This window comes from Lissotriton vulgaris, chromosome 7 (assembly GCF_964263255.1).
Source record: "Lissotriton vulgaris chromosome 7, aLisVul1.2, whole genome shotgun sequence".
Classification (NCBI taxonomy): Eukaryota; Metazoa; Chordata; class Amphibia; order Caudata; family Salamandridae; genus Lissotriton; species Lissotriton vulgaris.
The window spans coordinates 1759964840-1759985747 of NC_141695.1; the positions used below are offsets into that span (position 1 = coordinate 1759964840).

Sequence of the window (20908 nt, forward strand, 5' to 3'; positions counted from 1 at the left end):
AGTTAAATTGTACGGAGTGTAAATAGATGAGATTGGTTACCGGGCAGCATCTTTCAATGTCGACCGCCGGTACCCACTGAGTGGAGTAAATGTCATTGGCCTCCTCATCTCTTCCAAGTGGATGTAAGGGTTGCAATCTCCACCGCATCAAAAAAAGCTCAGACGTCAAGGAAGCGACAGCCATTTATATAATGACCTTCATGCCAAATGCCACTGGGTGGAATCCCTGGTCCATAGTGTTGCATCCAGCTCTGCATCAATCCTGTTGATAACAAATAGACTTGTGACACTGGTTCCATATCTTTTAACTCACTGGCACAGTGTTAAAAAGCCTCAGTAATCATTTATTTATTTATATCGTTTTTTATAACGTAAACAAGATCCTGAGGGATAACAGAGCACTTTATAATATGATGGTAGGAGGGACAAAAACAATATCTGTAACAATATCCATAAGAGAAAGGGAGAGAAAAAAACAACTAGGCGGGTAATACAATAAAACCAGTGAAGGCGGGTAACAAGAATGAAACACAGTGTTCAAGGGGGAGCTGTATCAAAAGTAAGAAAAAAAGTCAGCAGGTGCAATGTCAATGAGCCTGTGAGAAAACCCTATTAGGGTACGAATTTGTTCATTAGGAATCATTTGGCTTTCACTTTGAAAGCCGTCAATGAGGAGATACTGCGACCTTCCGGTTGGAGAGAGTTCCAAATCTTAGGGGGAGCTCCGGAGAAAGCTCTTGGCAACTTCTATTTTTCACAAGGATAGGCGGTTTCAGGAGAAGGGAAGAGGCACTTCTTGAAGCTCTTACGCCACATAATAAAGTAAGTTTTTCTCCAAGGTACGTAGGAGTATTTAGGTGAAGGGCGTTGTGTGTGAGAACAGAAATCTTTAATTGAATTTGTGCTTCGAAGGGCAGCCAATTGAAGGATTTTAGGACTGGGGATATAGGATCTTTTCGCTTGGTATCCATAACCAGTCTAGCAGCTGAGTTAAGTGCTGCCCTTCATGGAGCCAGAGCGTATTTGGGAAGGCCACAGAGGATAGCACTGCCGTAGTCTAGCCTCGGCAAGACAAGCGCTTTATCCACCTGCTTGAAATCATTTGGAGGAAGGAAAGGTTTGATATTTCTTAGAGATCTCAATAAGTGGTTGGCTCCGTTGCATACATTGCTGATGTGACCTTTCATGTTCAGGTGGTTGTCCATGGTTATACTTGGCTGTCTCTATGATAAGAGCCGTACAGTTGAAGGCAGTGAGCTGGCTCAACCAGAGATCTAGCTTGGGGATGAGTTTCGAGGGGGAGATGAGGAACAATTCCGTTTTAGAGGTGTTGAGGAGTAGATGATTCACTGTTAACCAGTTTTGAGTAAACATTAGGGTAGTGTTGAGTGAGATGATGTTTTCAGAGGATGAGATTTTCAGATATAATTGCGTGTTGTCCACATACATGTGGAAGAGAATGTTCCTGGAATTTAGAGAATGCGCAAGAGGTTCCAGGAAAAGATTGAAGAGGATAGGAGATAGAGCGGATCCTTGGGGGACCCCCATGAGTACGGGAGATGGCTGGGAGAGAGAGTGTTTTGCCTTGACTCTTTGAGTTCTGTGCTGGAGGAAGGAGGAGAACCATAGTAACACCTGATCAGAGAAACCCATTCTATTTTGCAGGATGGATAGCAGGTTGTCATGATTAACAGTGTCAAATGTGGAGGAAAGGTCAATGAGGATCATGAGGCAGGATTCATTTTGGTCGAGCATAATTAAGATTTCATCAAAAACGTGAGTGAGAGCCGATTCAGTGCTGTGCCACTTCCTAGAGCCTGATTGGTGCTGGTCTAGGAGTTGGTAGTTCTCTATGTGGGCACAAAGTTGAGATTGTATTAAGGGTGGGCGGCCAGCTATGCTCCGTGCACGGAGTGCGCGTAGTGCCGTCTCCTACGCATTTTGCGTAGCGAGCGTAGCCAGGCGGCACTACGCGCGCTCCGCAGACGGTGCGTAGCCGGCCACCACCCGTCTCCCTCCCGCCCTCCCTAAATACTTAAATAAAAGGATAGAAAGCTTTTAAAAACACTTACCTTGTCCGCCGCGTCCCCGGGGCTCCCTCTCGCCATCCCTGGATTCGCGCCGCCATTTCGGATACTAATGCGCATGCGCGGGCGCCCGCGCATGCGCATTAGTATCTGAATCGGTGGTAGCGCGAATCGCGGGAGGGCGAGTTGGAGCCCCGGGGACGCGGCAGACAAGGTAAGTGTTTTTAAAAGCTTTCTATCCTTTTATTTAAGTATTTAGGGAGGGCGGGAGGGAGGCGGGCGGCGTGTAGTGGGGCTACGCGGAGTGCAGGGGTGGGCGTAGTTTTGTGCCCACTTCGCGTAGCTCCGCGTAGCCCCACTCCGCACACTACGCCCAGGGTTAGATTGTATGCATTATTTTAGTAGTTTCGCTAAGGTGGGGATGCAACTAAGGCATCAGCTTCTTTACTGCCACCTTTTTATGGTCTAGCTTGACAGACAGTTATATGAGATATGCCAGGAGAGGGGCATTCACGTTGTAAGCCATGTTTACAAAATGTGATTAGGGAATTGAAAATAAGTGGTTGTACTGCACTCCTATTGGCTGTTGGAGGGTTCCCAATCACCTCACCCAATATGGCCCCTGTGTTAAAGTGTGATGTCAACGATTAGTAATGGAAACCCTTGATAATGCTACAATCCATGTGTGTGCAACTCTCCCTGGTCACCCTACAGGGGCTTTTGTTTTTGCTATGTTCTAAGCATGCAGAGTTCCTGATAAACGTCTGTGCAAACCTAAGAGCACACCCATATTAGTAGATGCTAGTGCAGACTACTGCTATTGGATGAGTCATCAATCAGGGCCCACTCAGCCTTTGTTAATCATGTGATTTCTCCTTGGAGCAGGAGTAGCTCCAGGGGACAGCCAATAGAAATCAATAAGGTGTGCCCTTCACTTGTCTTCTCATCAATAATTTAGGTAGGATGGAAAAGGTGGGGGGTCAAAAGGTGCGTGGCAACAAAGCAACTAGAACTTGTTTAAATGTCTGTGGCCTTTGTAATTAAGGGTGTTGCCTAATAGAGAGAGGTTGAGTCCTGTGTTACGCAAGGGCTATCCAGACCCTGGCAGGGACCCAATAGTTCAATCAATGAGCCAGGTCTTGAGCATCTTGTGGAAACCTAGTACAGTGGCAGAGATCTGGAGGTGTAGGAGGAGGTCGTTCCATGCCCTGGCTGCAAGGTAGGGGAAGGAGCGACCACCGTCCCTGCTCTAGCGGGTGTGGGGGGCACAGGAGCAGGAGGAAGGCAGACTAGAGGTTTCTGGTTTGCAGAACCTTAGGCAGTGGTTAATATTGGCTGGCCTGGAGTTGTACATGGCCTTGAAAGTGTTGATGAACAGCTTCAACTAGCATCTCTTCTGAATCGGGAGACAGTGAGGCGATGTGTGATCGCCGAGGGAGATTGAGGACGAGTCTGGCTGTAGCATTCAGGATGCTTTGGAGCCTTTGGAGGAGGTGGTTTTGTGAATCCTGCATAGATGGCGTTTCGGTAGTCCAGTTCACTGGTGAACAGGGCCTGGGGGATGGTGCTTCTGGAGTTTTGGGGAAGTCACACAAAGATCTTGCGTAGCATGTGCAAGTTGAAAAATTATGATGATTGTACGGTGTTTCCCATCTATTCTAAGCCTGTGGAGCTAGTTTTCTACAATGTTGAAAACAAATGTCCTTCACCAGGGCTTATAAAACATAGTTTTTTAATGTCACTACTAATAGCTATAATACACCCCTGGGACTCCTAGGGGAGATCCTAGGTGTGACCAATTTGTAAAAATAAGGTAATTTGAGACTTTGGAAGCACCTTTTAAACCAATGTCGAATTTACATATACATCTAATGTATATGAACCCTGAAAAGCAGTATTGCTTTTAAAATAACTGCAGGTAACACAGTAGTGCACACTTAAGTGCATGAAGTCTACTGGGCCTCTAAGCATACCAGCCCTATAATATACTAAGCTGTCAGTACCAATTGTAATTACACCTAATTACCATATCTATACTACTATTATAAAGGAAGAACTTTGCACCTTTGAGGTGGGTAAACTCGGGAACCACAGCGCCAATCCACACACCCGATATATCATTGTAATCGTCTGGGTGTGCAGATGGACATAGGCTATATAAAGTATAAAAATTTGCGTTATTTAAAAAATTAACATTAAACAAAATAGTCCCTTCGAAGGAGCGTCTGCCGCGACCTGCGTGCTGACGTCAGGAGCGCGGGGAGGTGCGGCGTCCAGGAACGCGAGGAGGAGCGGCGGACATGGCGTGGGGGAGGAGCGGTGACGAACGGCGGAATGGCGGTGAGGACCGGCGGACAGGCGGTAGGAGCGGTAAGCGGCAAGGAGCGGCGGAGCGGTGAAATGAGGAGCGCGGGGGAGGAGCGGCAGCTGAGGTAAGGCTCCTGGCAGGCAGGGGTCGGGGCAGGTGGGGGTCGGGGCAGGCGGGGGACGGGGTGGGCGGGGGCCCGGGCTGCTTGACAATGTCGGGGCGGGCAGGGGGCCCGGCTGCTGCACAATGTGGGGTGAAATGAGGAGCGCGGGTGAGGAGCGGCGGCTGAGGTAAGGCTCTGGGCAGGCGGGGTTTGGGGCAGGCGGGGGATGGGGCGGGCGGGGGACCGGGCTCCTTGACAATGTTGGGGTGGGCGGGGGGCCGGGCTGCTGCACAATATCGGGGCGGGCGGGGGCGGGGAAGCCTGATTGCTCCCGGACAAGGTTGGGACGGGCTGCTAGTACCTTATAATCGTAGCAGTGGCCCAAGGTCTGTTAAGTAGAGCCCAGGGTACAGTCCGGGTCAGTTACCACCAGGATGAATAAAAAAACGTGGGTGATCAGGGCAAAAGGATGACTTTTTCACAGGCTGCATATGTTTTCCAGGTCCGTTCTTTGGATTGCACAATAGGTGCTGCAGTCCAGAGGTGGCTTTTACCTTCAGGCTGTGGGTGCATTTCCTAAACCATACAGTAGGGACTTATTAGCAAGGTAAATATGTCAAACAGAGGTAAAGCCATTTAACAATCTTTAAAGGGGGACACAGGCGCTACACTACTGTTCAGCAGGGGTAAGAGTGCAGAGTTCTGAGTCCAGCAAAAATAGTCCGAAGAAGACAGTTATGAGGTTACTTACTCCGAGTAATAGAAAATATGCAATCCGAAGTTGCAGCCCTAGGAGCATGTATCCACTGATGCACGTGCAAGCTGTATGGCTGTCTGCAGCACAGTGCATCTCAAGAGTACTGAGAAAAGACTGATGGAGCTTCAGAACAGCTTTTATAAAAGACATTTTGTTTCTAAGCTTTACCGTTTTTCATATCCCCAAGGAGCAATGACCTCGGTCTGAGAAAGGAAGCTAATTCCAGGCGACTCTCAACCCATAGGGGCATAGTTACTAGAAAGTGCCAGAGCGTGGCGTTAGCCTCCTTCACTTAAAGCTGTACTGCACCACTGTCAAAATGCAGGACTGCACCGTATTTACAAGGATATGGTGCACCCCTGCCTTTCCCCTAGCACAGGGGCTGAGTTAAGCTGCCTAGCACCAACGCAGCCATTCTTGCGCCATAGTGCAAGGGCGTCTGCATTGCAGGGGAAGATTGTTTATGTGCAGAAAGGTCCCCCTTCCTGCACCTAAGCAATTGGAATGCCATTTTGATTGTTTATATGCAGGAAGGGTCACCTTCACAAAAAACAATCAATAGCCTTTTATGGTTCTATGTGTGTTGCTGAAGGCAGCACACATGGATCCACCAACAAAAGAGGAGAAATTAAACATTTCTCCTAGTTACGCCTGTTTAAGACCAGGTTTTCCCTGGTCTTACTTTTGGCGTTGCCCCATTTTTATGCCACCCTTGTACATAGGGGGCAGCGTCAAAATCAATGGGTGTTGCGGTTGAACGCCCACTGCAACTCCCATTGCTCACCCCTTTCACGCTAAGTATAATGTGAAAGGGGGCCTCATTCACAAAGCGGCGTTAAGCCACATTAAGTGGCTTAACTGCCTTGTGAATAAGGTGAACCCCTATCGCCACCACAATGTTAGAAAAAGTGATGTTGTGGTGGAGACAAGGGCTTGTACATACGCCCCAGGGTGTCACAGTAAGTGAGCTGTGCTACTCTGTTGTTGAGCACAATAATGACAAAACACACGTGTTTTAGTTTGAAAAAGGACAGATAATAATACCTTGAACAGAAGGGAATTACTTTGTGTGGGGACATGATCCTTGTGAAAGGGCAACATTCCATATCTTGCATTGAGGTTAGAGATTGGCTGAATGGAGTGTGCCAACACACTCCCCAATGAGGTAAACAGTAGGGGGAAAAATAAACAAATGAATGACACATAACCAGACCAATTGATGAAACACCGGCTGAAAGCCCCTACAAGTATCAAATATATATTTTACTAAAACATCTTGCTTATTTCCATACCTAAAAACCAAATTAATATATTTTTAAAACATTGTACCCTCATTTAGATTTTATTCGATGTGTCCATTAGAGTTTTGAGACATATTAGCACGAGGTTATTGTGTGTGTTGATTATTAGTTGTGGAGAGTTAATATGATCCAACTGGACATTTCGAGTGAATTCACACTCCATTGCACATTTGCGAGAACCCATGGAACAGGGGTTAAATTGGAAATTCATAACACCAATTCCTCAAAAACACTCAAACTTCCAATGGTCATAGTCCCGTTCCCACTCCTCTTACACTCACCCCCAAATTGTCCTTTATGGACACATACTGGGTCACAAATCTGCCAATGTTCAGCCACACATACTCTCTGTCAAACTACCCGGGGCTTGAGCACGGGTTAATTTAGGGTTGCTTGTGACTTCACCCTAAGAAGGATTGTGGTTGCTGCTTGAGAAGAGTTACACCCCCCTCAACTAGTAAACAAATTTCGTACACACATGCATGTATTACTAACATATTTTTAACCACTTCAATGTTAAGTCATTTTGTCATTACAATTTGAAGCTGTTTTTGAGACATTTGCAGCAGGGATCAGGTAAGCCTTCATACTCAACAGAACAATTCTCAAGATACCCAGGGAAAAAAAAGTATGCAGAGGAAACGTAGAAAAAAGCTAGCATCTGGAAGAATTCTGGGTTTTGTTTGGAAAAAAATGCTGTGCAAGACAGTGGTTTACTATGCTAAGATTTCCCTATTCCCAGCTTTGAGAAGCTGGCTGGGTTGTACAAAATCAATCTTCTCACCTTAAATTTTGCATGTGTGTAAGTGGTTGTCAATATTTTCTATTTTTGTGGGTTTTCCCTATTTGTAGTTGTACAGGAAGGAGGTGTGAAATCTATGAGTGAACCTCAAATGCTTTGGGCTTCTGAAAGGTAGGTAACATTCTAGCTTCAAAAAGGGGTCTTTTGTCTAATTCACTAATGTTTTTAATATAATCACAGAAATCTATATAACTGTGAAAGTAAGGCAGGTATAATAGAAATGGTAAAACCAAAAGGGATGATGGACAGAGTGTTGAACATTGCAAGAACTCACCCCCAGTCAACTGATCTGGGTTTAATTCATCATCATTCTTTAGTTCACTCCGCCACCCTAATTCAGAAATGGCTATATGCAAATCAGGCTAACCCTGTGCCTCATGGGAACAGTCCAGCCCGAACTGCCAAACCATGTCTTACCTGGACCGGAAAAAAGCATCCTGGGACCGATTTCTGGCTAATCAGCCGTCATCAGCCAGTCTAGCTTGAATCCAGTGGCAAAGTGAGCAAGGGACCCATGTCTGGGCATACCCTGCCTGCTTAGGGTGAACAACGCAAAACCAAAGGGGATTATGGACGGAGTGTTGAACATTGCAAGCACTCACCCCCAGTTAATTGATCTGGGTATAATCCATCATCATTCTTTAGCTCACTCCGTGACCCCAGTTCAGACATGGCCATGTGCAAATCAGCATGACCCTTTGCCTCATGGAAACAGTCCAGCCCGAACTGCCAAACTATGTCTTCCCTGGACCGGAAACAAGCATTCGGGGACCGGTTTCTGGCTAATCAGCCATCATCAGCCGGGCTAGCTTGAATCCAGTGGCAAAGTAAACAAGGGACCCACGTCTGGGCATACCATGCCAACTTAGGACAAACCAAGGAAAACCAAAGGGTATGATGGACGTAGTGTTGAACATTGCAAGCACTCACCCCCAGTCAACTGATCTGGGTTTAATCCATCATCATTCTTTAGCTCAATCTGCCACCCAAGTTCAGACATGGCCATATGCAAACCAGTCTGACCCTGTGCCTCATGGAACAGTCCAACCCAAACTGCCAAGCCATGTCTTCCCTGTACCGGAAACAAGCATTCTGGGACCAGTTTCTGGCTAATCAGCCATCATCAGCCAGGCTAGCTTGAATCCAGTGGCAAAGTGAGCAAGGGACACATGTCTGGGCCTACCCTGCCTGCTTAGGGTGAACAAAGCAAAACCAAAGGGGATGATGGACGGAGTGTTGAACATTGCAAGCACTCACTCCCAGTTAACTGATCTGGGTTTAATCCATCATCATTCTTTAGCTCACTCCGTGACCCCAGTGCAGACATGGCCATGTGCAAAGCAGCACGACCCTGTGCCTCATGGAAACAGTCCAGCTGCCAAACTATGTCTTCCCTGGACCGGAAACAGGTTGTATGACGTTACAACGCATACTTTTACAATGCATGCCTTTACAACGCATTTTTTACAAAGGCACATCCATTACAACGCATTCCATTACAACGATTTTCCTAAAACTACCAATAAAAACGCATTCCATTACAACACATACTACCTTTACAATGCATACCATTACAATGCATATTTGGTAAGTATTGGAAAGCATAGGGGTAAATATTACTATTCAAACTCCAGGGGTTGCAACAGTAGGGTAAGTGTTGTATAGTGTAGGGGTAAAAATGACTATTCTAACTCCAGGGGGTGCAACAGTAGGGTAAGTGTTGGATAGTGTAAGGGTACTATGCGTTGTAATGGTATGCGTTGTAATGGTATGCATTGTAATGACATGAGTTGTAATGGTGTGCATTGTAGTGTCATGCGTTGTATTGGTTGCGTTGTAATGACATGCGTTGTAATGGATGTTGCTTTGTAAAAGTATCGTTGTAATGGAAGTGAATTGTAAAAGTTGCGTTGTAAAGATTGTTCCCCCCGGAAACAAGCATCCGAGGACCGGTTTCTGGCTAATCAGCCATCATCAGCCGGGCTAGCTTGAATCCAGTGGCAAAGTGAACAAGGGACCCACGTCTGGCATACCATGCCAACTTAGGGCAAACAAAGGAAAACCAAAGAGTATGATGGACGGAGTGATGAACATTGCAAGCACTCGCCCTCAGTCAACTGATCTGGGTTTAATCCATCATCATTCTTTAGCTCACTCCGCCACCCTAGTTCAGACTTGGCCATATGCAAATAAGTCTGACCCTGTGCCTCACGGGAACAGTCCAACCCAAACTGCCAAGCCATGTCATCCCTGGACCGAAAACAAGCATCCTGGGACCAACCAGTTCCTGGCTAATCAGCCGTCATCAGCCAGGCTAGCTTGAATCTAGTGGCAAAGTGAGCAAGGGACCCACGTCTGGGCATACCCTGCCAACTTAGGATGAACAAAGCAAAACCAAAGAGGATGATGGATGGAGTGTTGAACATTGCAAGCACTCACCCCCAGTCAACTGATCTAGGTTTAATCCATCATCATTCTTTAGCTCACTCCGCCACCCCAGTTCAGACATGGCCATACGCAAATCAGTCTGACCCTGTGCCTCATGTGAACAGTCTAGCCTGAACAGTCAAGCCATGTCTTCCCTGGACTGGAAACAAGCACCAATGTTCCGGTTTCTGGGTAATCAGCTGTCATCAGCCAGGCTAGCTTGAATTCAGTGGCAAAGTCAGCAAGGTACCCATGTCTGGGCATACCCTGCCAGGTTAGGGTGAGCAAAGCAAAACCAAAGGGGATGATGGATGGAGTGTTGAACATTGCAAACAATCTCCCCCAGTCAACTGATCTGGGTTTAATCCATCATCATTCTTTAGTTCACTCCGCCACCCCAGTTCAGAAATGGCCACATGCAAATGAGTCTGACCATGTGCCTCATGGGAGCAGTCAAGCCCGAACTGCCAAGCCATGTCTTCCTTGGACCGGTAACAAGCATCCTGGGACAGGTTTCTGGCTAATCAGCCATCATAAGCCAGGCTAGCTTGAATTCAGTGGCAAAGTGTGCAAGGGACCCACATCTGGGCATACCCTGCCAACTTAGGGCAAACAAAGGAAAACCAAAGGGTATGATGGACAGAGTGTTGAACATTGCAAGCACTCACCCCCAGTCAACTGATCTGGGTTTAATCCATCCTCATTCTTTAGCTCACTCCACCACCCAAGTTCAGACATGGCCATATGCAAACCAGTCTGACCCTGTGCCTCATGGGAACAGTCCAGCCCGAACTACCAAGCCATGTCTTCCCCGGCCTGGAAGCAAGCATCCTGGGACCGGTTTCTGGCTAATCAGCCATCATCAGGCAGGCTAACTTGAATCCAGCGGCAAAGGGAACAAGGGACCCACGTCAGGCCATACCATGCTAACTTAGGGCAAACAAAGGAAAACCAAAGGGTTTGATGGACAGAGTGTTGAACATTGCAAGCACTCACCCCCAGTCAACTGATCTGGGTTTAATCCATCATCATTTTTTAGCTCACTCCGCCACCCAAGTTCAGACATGGCCATATGCAAACCAGTCTGACCCTGTGCCTCATGGGAACAGTCCAACCCAAACTGACGAGCCATGTCTTCCCTGGACTGGAAACAAGCATTCTGGGACCAGATTCTGGCTAATCAGCCGTCATCAGCCAGGCTAGCTTGAATCCAGTGGCAAAGTGAGCAAGGGACCCACGTCTGGGCATACCCTGCCAACTTAGGGCAAACAAAGCAAAACCAAAGGGATGATGGATGGAGTGTTAAACATTGCAAGCACTCACCCCCAGTCAACTGATCGGGGTATAATCCATCATCATTCTTTAGCTCACTCCGTGACCCCAGTTCAGACATGGCCATGTGCAAATCAGCATGACCCTGTGCCTCATGGAAACAGTCCAACCCGAACTGCCAAACTATATCTTCCCTGGACCGGAAACAAGCATTCGGGGACCGGTTTCTGGCTAATCAGCCATCAGCAGCCGGGCTAGCTTGAATCCAGTGGCAAAGTAAACAAGGGACCTACGTCTGGGCATACCATGCCAACTTAGGGCAAACAAAGGAAAACCAAAGGGTATGATGGACGGAGTGTTGAACCTTGCAAGCACTCACCCCCAGTCAACTGATCTGGGTTTAATCCATCATCATTCTTTAGCTCACTCCGCCACCCAAGTTCAGACATGTCCATATGCAAACCAGTCTGACCCTGTGCCTCATGGAACAGTCCAACCCAAACAGCCAAGCCATGTCTTCCCTGTACCGGAAACAAGCATTCTGGGACCAGTTTCTGGCTAATCAGCCGTCATCAGCCAGGCTAGCTTGAATCCAGCGGCAAAGTGATCAAGGGACACATGTCTGGGCATACCCTGCCTGCTTAGGGTGAACAAAGCAAAACCAAAGGGGATGATGGACAGAGTGTTAAACATTGCAAGCACTCACTCCCAGTTAACTGATCTGGGTTTAATCCATCATCATTCTTTAGCTCACTCGCGACCCCAGTTCAGACATGGCCATGTGCAAAGCAGCACAACTCTGTGCCTCATGGAAACAGTCCAGCTGCCAAACTATGTCTTCCCTGGACCGGAAACAGGTTGTATGACGTTACAACGCATACTTTTACAACGCATGCCTTTACAACGCATTTTTTACAATGCAACATCCATTACAACGCATGCCATTACAACGAATTTCCTAAAACTACCAATAAAAACGCATTCCATTACAACACATACTACCTTTACAACGCATACCATTACAACGCATACCATTACAACGCATACCATTGCAACACATATTTGGTAAGTATTGGAAATTATAGGGGTAAAAATCACTATTCTAACTCCAGGGGGGGCAACAGTAGGGTAAGTGTTGGATAGTGTAGGGGTAAAAATTACTATTCTAACTCCTGGGGGTGCAACAGTAGGGTAAGTGTTGGATAGTGTAAGGGTACTATGCGTTGTAATGGTATGCGTTGTAATGGTATGCGTTGTAATGGTATGCGTTGTAAGGACATGAGTTGTAATGGTATGCATTGTAGTGTCATGCGTTGTAATGGTTGCGTTGTAATGACATGCGTTGTAATGGATGTTGCGTTGTAAAAGTATCGTTGTAATGGAAGTGCGTTGTAAAAGTTGCGTTCTAAAGGTTGTTCCCCCCAGAAACAAGCATCCGGGTACCAGTTTCTGGCTAATCAGCCATCATCAGCCGGGCTAGCTTGAATCCAGTGGCAAAGTGAACAAGGGACCCACGTCTGGCATACCATGCCAACTTAGGACAAACAAAGGAAAATTAAAGGGTATGATGGATGGAGTGATGAACATTGCAAGCACTCGCCCTCAGTCAAATGATCTGGGTTTGATCCATCATCATTCTTTAGCTTACTCCACAACCCTAGTTCAGACATGGCCATTTGCAAATAGGTCTGACCCTGTGCCTCATGGGAACAGTCCAACCCAAACTGCCAAGCCATTTCTTTCCTGGACCGAAAACAAGCATCCTGGGACCAATCTGTTCCTGGCTAATCAGCCGTCATCAGCCAGGCTAGCTTGAATCCAGTGACAAAGTGAGCAAGGGACCTACGTCTCGGCATACCCTGCCAACTTAGGACGAACAAAGCAAAACCAAAGAGGATGATGGATGGAGTGTTGAACATTGCAAGCACTCACCCTGTGGTACTGTAAATTCTGGACCAGTGTCATGAAAAATCATCGTATCATGACGAATTTGGTATCAGCAGACTGGAAATGACGAGTATACTATGCACAATCATTTTCGTCGCATTCGGGTGAAGCAAGCACCCTGAAATCAGAGTTTCCGTCTTGAACCCTCAGGTTCCATTTTGTGAATAGCAGCCATTTTGTGGATTGCCCTTACAGTAGGCCTTCACTGTTGCAGTACAGGTATTCAAGGACATAACCTTAGCATGGGTTTCTCTGACTCTGAATGAACTGCAGAGAGAGTAACCCTTTTTCACCTGGAACTGACCTTTTGCAAAACCAGTTTAGTTAGCTGATTGTTGTCTGAGTTTTCAATTACTATTCAGGACCTTGTTAGCCATTAGTTTTCTTGCGCATGTTATCTTAAACAATATCTAAATGGTTTCTTTCCTTAAAGACTTTCTCTTCTGAAACTTGGGTTTTTGTTATGTGTCGTGACTGCCATCTAGTGTTACTTTTATGTAGGTTTTCAGAAGTTAGTTTGTGAGCAAAGCAGTCTGACCTGTTGTGAATCATATATACACATTACCCAGGGATTTCTTCGTGCGCTGGAGTTAATTTTAGAAGCTGGCCTTTCCTTGCCAAACCTGTTCCTGCCCTTTAGTTGATCAAGATTATAGATCAGAGCACAGGACATTGTAAAGATTTACTACACACAAACGTGCCTATCTTACTTCCATCTGTTCTTGTTCCTGCCTCCACGAGGTATTTAGGATGTGGGTTGCGGGCATTTTCATTATGGGTCTTGTCCAGCTTGTCTAAAGAAGAATGTTTATTATGGGTTTGTTTGATGATTAATTATGACCTGGACTTATCTTGAAAGTGGGTTTGTACAGTGCTTTGTGCACGTCCTGGGAGTGACCAATAATAATGTACTTTAAAGAGAACATGTGTGCCTAGGGCATAATAACTAGTATAAAAGGTCTGTGCGGAGACCATACAGCAGGCTGCCTCCTTCAGTTGCTTTAGGTGTGACTGGGTGACGTAGCCTCACAATTAATTGTAATAAAGATGTCTTTTCATATTTCAGATTCTCTGTTTATTTCTTTGCCACTTTTGAATGGATTGCTTATTGGTAAGACCCCTGAGAAGGAGTTTGTGGATTTCTGGAACCACAACCCCCAGTCAACTGATCTAGGTTTAATCCATCATCATTCTTTAGCTCACTCCGCCACCCCAGTTCAGACATGGCCATACGCAAATCAGTCTGACCCTGTGCCTCATGGGAACAGTCTAGCCTGAACAGTCAAGACATGTCTTCCCTGGACTGGAAACAAGCATCAATGTTTCGGTTTCTGGCTAATCAGCTGTCATCATCCAGTCTAGCTTGAATTCAGTGGCAAAGTCAGCAAGGTACCCATGTCTGGGCATACCCTGCCAGGTTAGGGTGAACAAAGCAAAAACAAAGGGGATGATGGACGGAGTGTTGAACATTGCAAGCAATCACCCCCAGTCAACTGATCTGGGTTTAATCCATCATCATTCTTTAGTTCACTCCGCCACCCCAGTTCAGAAATGGCCATATGTAAATGAGTCTGACCATGTGCCTCATGGGAGCAGTCCAGCCCCAACTGCCAAGCCATGTCTTCCTTGGACCGGTAACAATCATCCTGGGACTGGTTTCTGGCTAATCAGCCATCATCAGCCAGGCTAGCTTGAATCCAGGACGGAGTGTTGAACATTGCAAGCACTCACCCCCAGTCAACTGATCTGGGTGTAATCCATCATCATTCTTTAGCTCACTCCACCACTCCAGTTTGCCAAAATGTGAAGGAGCGAATTCTATCATCTATGATGCGAACTAGCAATCGCTAGTGCAAAGATCATTTTCATTTAATGATTGTACTCCTTTCTTGTTAACTTTGTCTTCCATTTTTTGGAATAGATAGTATATATAATTGTGATGTTTTGTTTTATTTAAAAGTTTCTTTGGGATGTATGATGTATTTCTTGTATTCTTTTGATTGAACATCAATATTTATATGTGTGTAAATTGTACTGTATATTAGTGTAAATAGAGGAGTGTACAGTAGTTCTATTTATCTGCATAATTGTTTCTCTATTTTTGCTGGACTGAATTAAATATATATACAGGCGCACAACACCTATTAGACTCACCGGGCTTCAGCTTCTCAAAAGAAAATATATAAAAGAATGGTATGAATAAAAATACCTGGTCAAACTAAAGAAGTTGTGGTCTGACCTTTACAAGTAAGAGCAGCTATAAATGAGGGTGGTGGAGGCGAATTTTTGTGTTTCTAGGGTTACATAGTCAGCATAAGACCAAGGGGCATTCCTGGCTCATGTAAGCATGCAAAATGACTAATATGGACATGCATGATCTGCTTGCTTAACAAAGTGGGAGGAGCTAACAGTTGCTAATTTTGGTGAACACATCCTGACATTTCCAGACTAGGAACAGTTGCAAGGACAGCTGCAAGCTCAACTGAGCATGCACGAAGGTGGAAGATGCTAAATATAGTTCGTTTCTAAGCAGATTACAAGAGCAGTCAACACTGAGGGAGGACAGAGCACATGGCAAGCACGTGGCAGCACATGGCAAACAAGATGCCTGCAGGAAATACAAAATGGCTTTCAGCTCATACTAACAGATCCCTTCAATATTTAACAGATAGTCCTTTTAGCATGAGCTAAATACATTCCTATGATCCAGTAGGAACATAGAAAATATTTGCACATTCATTTTCGTAAATGTATCAATATCCTAATTTATTGCTAGGTGGGCATTTTCCATTCTAAACATTTCATTAGCGGGTATATGTGAAGAATAAGCAGAAATACAAAGGGAACAGAGCATCGGGTCATCATTAACATACAGATAGCAGGAGAAAGTAATGACCTCTAGTAAACATTTTCAGTGCTCCTATGCATTTCAGTGACTATTCATTTCAGTTTCAGAGTAGCTAACAGGACATTTCTAATAAAAACATTTTCCAATTGACTGTTACATTTTCCTTTTATGAGGTCTAGAACATCACTTGAATACATTCAAGGAAAGGGCAAAGTCACATTTTTCAATTGCTCTGAAAAATATTTTTTGTGCATAATAAGTATAACTAATGGAAATATTAAAGCTACTAAACAGATTATTACAAAAACAATCCTGGCTCCAAGGGACCAGGAGGAGCACACGGGGGCATAGGAATTAGGACAAAGAGCTGCAAAGGGCTGCTCCTCCTTAAAAACGGAACATCCAAAGGGGTACATTATTAACAAGAAAAAGAAGTCCTTGAGGAAATTGAAGTTGCTGTACAACCAAGATAGAGGGGAGTCTTCTCCCTGTGTCCATTTGAGCCTCACAGGCAGGCTCTTGTTTTTTCCACGGTGGAGCTGCACAACTCGCAACTCGAGAATCACAGTCCAGTTTCAAGGGAAAAGTCTCTTCTTTCAGGATAGGGCAGTCACCCACCAGGGCAAATGCTCTTAGCGATCCTGTCCAGTGTCTCAGGCAGTGTACCAGTTTCCTTCACTTCAATCTAACAGGCACCAGAGACACAGCACCTGTACCCTAAACTCATGTCCTTCCCTAACTCCTGCATTGCTCTGCTGGCGCACTGCTCATTCGTTGGGGCCACACATTGCATCCAGTGTGCTCAGGTATCTCTTGACCAACAAACAAAGGTGCAAACTTGCATTCACTTTGGGACCAGGATTCAGAGGCCTGATGCTAGGTTCTCTGAAGCAACCCTTGTTTCAAAAGGGGTCACCTCAAGCAAAGCCTCCTCGCCATTCTGGTCGGTCTGTGACTCACAGCTGGGCATTAAATACTTGATCCATAATTTCTCCTTTCTGATTTGTGAACCCGTCTTTCACCCAAGACAGTGGCAGGGGTACACACTTGATCACAGGGCTTCCGCCTTCACTGAGGTCCTAGTTGCCAGCAATGCCTGTGCTGGTTACCTTCACTTTGGCTTCAAGCTGGACTGGTGCTGATGCTGACTCCCCAGGCTGAATCTGATGTCCGGGCCCCTCTGGCAATGGTTGTAAGGCAGCAGCTATCTATTGGTGGACAGAACAAAGGGTCTTGAGACAAGGCACAGAAACAGTCTATCAACTGAGAGGATAGTCTCAGAATACTTCCTAATCTTGGGATGCCCCCTCTATTACCAAGGCACCCAAGAACCACTTTCATCTATCTATGAGAGAGTAAAAAAAACAACAGCCTGGCAAGTATAAAAGGAACTCTTTGGTGAACTGACAAGAGTAATACATCACCCAATCCCAAGCAGCCAAGGAAGTCTGTATTCATTTATTAAATTGTGAGGAAAAGAGAAAAACAACACAGACATACTCTAAATCCTTACATTGGTGTATTCCTGGGTACTACTCTGAAAACCCTCAAAAAAAGGAAATGTTCTACACTTTTGCTCATAAACTTTACATTACTTATACAGGACTGCAGACATTTTTAAAATGATTCTTCTTAATAAAAGCACCTACATTGTACGCTTAGGACCATGCTCTCATGTTTTAGGAGCAACAGGAATCTAAAACTTCTAATTTAACAGGGGTTCTTATCTATTAAGCAACATTTCCTTCAAAACATTTTTTTTGCTAAGGATCACATGGGCATCTTCCCTGCGTTCTACATTTAATGATCCAAACTATGCAACATCAGCTCTAATAAGGACTGTCAGTTTATTTACACAGACTAGCTATTAAAAAAACCAACAATGGCCTTGCAAAACTATGTAGCATGGAATAACATACAATAATGGTGTTATCACCTTAAAACTTGTAGAACAAAAACTACCCACATCTAGTACTCCTTAAAGATCAAAATAAGGGAACAACAATCTCGACTATTTATCCTGTCATAATTTCATCAAACAGAATGGGCAGTAACATAACATATATACTAATTCATTTTATTAATGCTAACCATGTTTAAAACAGTATTACTGAATAGCCAATTAAATGCCTCATTGCTAAAAAAAAAAAAAAAAAAAAAAAAAAATTACCTAGCCATAATTTGTAGATGAGCTAGCCTCCTTCCCCCATTTTGACAGTAGGAAAATTGAAACAGGTTTCACTTCTGTCAACACTATCAACCCCTATTTGCAGCAACTGGCCATAAACAAAGTTATGGGAGATACACAGCACTTTTGAGAGAACTAAAAAAAACACATGACACCCAAACCCTAATCGCTTTTAACAAATGTACAAGTGAAACATGAGGGCACATGAAGTCAAATACATTTAATTGCCTCAGCTTTTAAGCATTAGTGCTGTATAAATATGGCAAAGCTTATCTGTTAATCAATGTTCACATATACCATTATATCGTTTTCTATCATATGAGTACATAAAGTGCTTGCTTTTGCCTAAAAAAGTAAAACTTCTCCTTCTCTCCCCTGTCGTCTTTCAAAAAGTTTGAGAGGTCAAAATGTCAAAGCAGACCTTGCTCTGTTAGTCCTGCCAGGCTTCTAAATATAGAACTGCCATTTAACTCTTCCCAGCTGTCCTATTCTGTGTGAGATTGCACCCCCATTCCCTTGTTTGTCAGTTTAGAGTTAGGAAAATAACCTGCTCATTTTTTATACATATTTTCAATTATAAGCAGTGTGCAGTATACCTGTCTAACAATATAGAAGTCAGCTGTTTGTATTATACCTAAATGTATGCATTTACTGAGGCATTTTAAAAGCTGCTCTGAATGCATAATCTGTTTTTAAATTAGTGAATTTTGCCCAATTTCGACTTTGATATTTGGGGCACTTAAAAATGAATATCCTATATTTTTTTTGTAAAATAGTCATCTTCAGAATGTTCTCTACCTAGCCCAGGAATGAAAAATCAAAAATACATCATATATACCCTTATAAAAATGAGTTTTTTACGCCTGTGCGGAGTTATATTTCATATGCAAATTACCTCCATATGTGGTACAACACAACTTAAAATAAATGTTAATGCTAGGAGGTCACAGTATGAGTATTAAGCTTTATAAATATTAAAAAACAAAATTAAAAGCACTTATTTTTTAATAATTTATTCATAATTAATATATATATATATTTTTATAAAACCAATCATTTTGATAATTCCACATAGGAAAAGCATGCTTCATTCCTTACCTATCATATTTAGATGCATTCATTCATAAGCCTAAGCACAGAAGCCTAACTTGAAACATGAAACATTTGGCGCCACTTTTTAAAAGGACTGTCATTATTTATTTTCAGAACCAACAATGTGCTTATGTAAACAGGCCTTAAGAAAGGAAATCCCTACTTTAAATGTTTTCCTGTTATCTAACATAATGAACCTGATTTTTGTAACTTTTTAAAACAGCAGTCTGAAATGCAGGATTTTACCCCGTGTTTAACTGACAAAATCCTGGCTGAGTCAACATTCCTGTCTCTCTGTGGCCTACAATCAAAACAACAGCTCTTCCTCAGGGGAAGTTAAAACACAGCTGTTGGAAAGCTTTTTTCAGTGTTGAAATGGAAGCACGGTGACTGTCTATTTAAAACTGAGGCATTTCAATGCATGTTCTATAATATGTGTTTTAGATCAACAACATCCAATTTACTCAGATGATGTGTTTGCCTGTTTATAGCTAACACAATGTATCTAAGGAAAAAGTTGTAACATTTTATAATTATTTATTTATTGCAAAAACACACAATTTCATTTGTTTTTTTATGGCTATTTTATTCCTATTCAATGTGAATTCTATTTTATTTTTTAAGCATTAGCAGTTTTTACATGCGCATAGTTGCTTACTCTATACATTTAATAGTAACATGCAGTTATTTAGAATATCATATGGTTAATTTCTGGATTTTTATTTAACTTTTATTTAATATTAATTAAATGAAATTTTGCATAACAGACTGATGACAGCAAGAAAACACAAACAAACACATTGAGCTCAATCCAGACATATACAGAAGGGATCATACACTCAGAACAAATTATACAGCGTGCTTAAGACCCATTATTTCACAAATAACGCAATCGCTATTTACTTACAGGAGTTCCAATGTAAAACTGCAAACCACATAGACATTTAAACACATGATTAACCCACAGATCAACACTCAGGACAGAAACAAAGGACAGCCCACAGACTGTACTTAAACCAAACCATTTGTAAATTTCAGTTGTAAGTTATATTTACAAAAAGCGCTTCTCAATAGTATTCCAAAAGACTGCAAAAAAAACAGCCCAACAAACTGTTTTATTTCCAAGAGGCCAAAATACACTAAATTCACTAGCTTTAGCTGGCAGAACACCAAAGAATCGCTCTACATTTCTCAAAAGTGCACTGAAAAGGATCCTTGTTTGTATTATTCTCATATTTTAATTCCCTGGGGATACGGAATGACCAAGGAAGAAATATGTTTTTATACCTAAACCTATTTCGATATTCCCTTAGGGGAGCCGGCTAATTCACTTCACATCTCACTATAGTACATCTAAAAAGCAACACATTCTCCGATGTGTGCTTGAAACAGAAATGCCAAAAACATTGCAAAATATGCAAATATTATAATCAAAGTAGCGCTTAAGGTACTCTTCGTACGTTGCACCGTTCAAACAAATTCAAACAGAGAAAAATCTCCTCATTACCTGCCTACATAAATTGCAATTTACAAATTACATACATACAAATACAAGTATTGGCCAATCATACTAATCCAAAGCCACAGTAAGCGTTACTAAACTACCTTACTAATCCAAGGCATCAAAAACCAACATCAAGCGCTGCAGAACGACTCTTACGAAAGAAATGGTTGTCCAAATTCTAACGGCCAAGTTCTGAATGACCTAACGGTCTTTTTTGGAATACTCACGCCAAAAAGGTTCTCAGTCAGGAGTGACATCATGTGGAGGATCAAAATCAGGAAGATCAGAAATATACTGGGCTCCAGAGACAGAGAATCTCCAGAATCTCCGTG

At 43.6% G+C, this 20908-nt stretch overlaps 1 long non-coding RNA gene across 1 annotated transcript in view; it reads right to left on the reverse strand.

Annotated features, from left to right (window-relative positions):
• Nucleotides 1–222: 222 nt before the first annotated feature.
• Nucleotides 223–20908, reverse strand: part of LOC147706604 (uncharacterized) — a 103106-nt gene continuing 82420 nt past the window's right edge. The window contains exon 3 of the long non-coding RNA XR_015297355.1: nucleotides 223–262. This is a non-coding gene — a long non-coding RNA (uncharacterized LOC147706604). The remainder of the gene's footprint in view (nucleotides 263–20908) is intronic.